Source organism: Charadrius vociferus, unplaced genomic scaffold (genome assembly GCF_000708025.1).
Source record: "Charadrius vociferus isolate BGI_N301 unplaced genomic scaffold, ASM70802v2 scaffold72, whole genome shotgun sequence".
NCBI classification, from domain to species: domain Eukaryota; kingdom Metazoa; phylum Chordata; class Aves; order Charadriiformes; family Charadriidae; genus Charadrius; species Charadrius vociferus.
Window position 1 is genome coordinate 7,046,273 of NW_009647830.1, and position 2,770 is coordinate 7,049,042.

Here is a 2,770-nt window from a genome sequence, read left to right on the forward strand (position 1 = left end):
AAAACCCAATAGACTTTTTCTATCAGATTTGGTTTATATTTTGTGCTAAGATGCAGAGGAATTTAAATTAGATCCAAGTAAAACCTAACACCTAGGATCAGTTTCACTAGCATACAAAGAATCCTAATGTTTTGTAACATTAATAAAGATCTAAGAAGCAATTTAACATTCAAGCCGTTTAACTTTTGACCTAATACTTTTACATTTTGCACCTGCAATCAGCTAAGTGTCGCAGATATTCTCATCTCAAAAACATAAGTGCAAGTCTAAAGTTTCTCAGATATGTTCGGGAGCATGTTATGGGTTTTTAACTGCAGTGCTCTGACTTAACATTTCTTTTACTTCAACAGAGGGTATCAATTTTGCTTTGATACCTCTCCTGCTAGGTCAAGGGAGTTTGATTGAATACAGCTCATTATAACTTCTAAGCTGTTACTTAAATACTGATATGCAGCTGAAAGGAAACATTTTTTATTGTTTCCTACATCCATGTCTCAAAAAAAGCTGGTATTTTCTCTTTCATCTTGAGTATTGAATACCATGGAACAAATTACTGTGATGACTTTTTTCCATTTTTGTTCCACTTGACTGAATGGAAAGTAAGTTTTCTTGACCAAAAAAATATATTAAAAAGCCCCCAACCTATATTTTGCTTTCATTTTCTTTCTATGACATACATTAAAAAATCTAGGCAAAATTGTAGGTTAAGATAACATTTTTATTAGATCATTTTTAAGGGAGCTAGATTTGCTGCTTGCTTAAAACTTTCAATTTTTAGTCAATGCCTAAGCAATTAACCTTGAATAGCATAGTTTTAGTTTTCAGTTCTGAGTTTGTGGGTTTGGGTTTTTTTTGGTTGGTTGGTTGGTTGATTTTTCATTTCTGCTGAGGTTTACGATTTTCTTATGGAACATAGCTTGGTATCTTACATATGCCAGGGTAGTTTTCATAATTGTTAAATCTATCATATAGGATGTTCACTTGCCATACTCTCATAAAGAATCACAATTTAATAATTCTTGGTCACACTTCACTGTAAAAGTATGTGACTCGTAGTTTCTGAAGGTTTGACATTTTATTTTCTATGAACTTGAATCCATATCTATGAGTCTGATTTTTATATGCATATATGAAGTCTCAATCTACAGAGAGAAACTGATGTATTTAGGAAAAAAATCTCAGTAAAATGATTGAGCTATAATTACAATTTGAGGGACTGTGTTTGTTATCTCTCTTTTTCATTTTTGCCATTTCTATTTCATAGTCATGTCTACAACGCAGAAGTTTTAATTCTTTATGTATGCTGTAAGTAATATTTAAAGACAATGGAACAATACATACTCATCAATTGATACTTATCACTCTTTTCCATTATAAACCCAAACACACAGCCTATATATACCAGGGGGAGTATAAAAGTGGTTATGAGAGAGCAGATTCCATGTATAATCTCTAAAATTCTAAACTAAAGTCTAGTCTTCTCCTTAGTTTTCAATTTGTCCTTATTTGATTTTTTATTAATGTCTTCCATGAATTAATTCTATTAATTTCTCAAGTGGTATTTTAAGCTTGATTTATTGCATACTAAAAGATGAAATAAACAGAAAAAAAAAAGCTAATCAAATATAATCAAATTCCATATTCATGACTAGTAAGGAATTTTCTTTCAATGTTCAGAGTTACAAGCATCATATATAAACATTTCCAGAAGCTCCAGAATCTGAGTAATGTTGTGGGAAATTTGCAGAAACATCATATGGTAAATAATAAGATGACTTACCACCTGGAACACGCAGTTCCATGCATATATGAGCATATTTGGATCCATTTGGGAAAGCAGTTAAATCACAAGTAGCAAAGATATCACTTGGAAGTTGCGGTTGAACACATATGGTTAGATTTTTGACAGCCACACAACAGCACTTTTGTGGTAAGTCACAAAGAATAGTTTTTCCAAAAGTCAGGAAATGACTTCACGTCTTAAGAGGGAAAATAGCAAGATTTCCTAAATTGTATCTAGAATAAGAAAACAATAGTTGAAACCTAGCAATGAATTGACTTTCTGATAAAGATAGTAATGGAAACTTGGTGGGGTTTTTTATTTATTTATTCTCCTTAGAACTTTGAAACTGAGGTTGAATAAACCTACCCACTGCTGTCTGATGACCTGTGTAGTAACAGAATACTCTCTTCTATTTGAAATGCCCTTATCCTGCACAGATCAAGCAATTTACTAAACCCCATATGTGCCAAAATATTAGATAAGAAGCATTTCAGTTAAACAGTACATCCATGTTTGAAGTTTTGGTTTCTGATCTTCTTGCTTGCTTTAGTTAATTACTGTCCCAAATCTCATCTTGGCTGACTATTTTCCATGAGTGAAAAAATTTTCACTTCTCGTTGTGAGTTACTGTTTCTCCAATTGCTGCCATAAGTTTGCTTTTTCTGCTTTTCTTTGCAGCATTAAGTGCAAAGATGGTGTATAGATGTACTGGTTAAACTAACTCTTATTAATTCTTTCTGGTGCTAATTAGCCTTTCTTAAAGCTTTTTTATTGTGCTAGTTCCTTCTAAACCACTAACATCATGCTCTTTGAAAGAAGTTACTTGAAATTTCCGACTCTTCAATAATTTCACGTGAAATAATCCAGAGGAAAACATAATGGTTAATGGATAGACTTCATAGAATCATAGTATCATAGAATGGTTTAGGTTGGAAAGGACCTTGAAGATCATTGAGTTCCAACCCCCCTGCCATGGGCAGGAACACC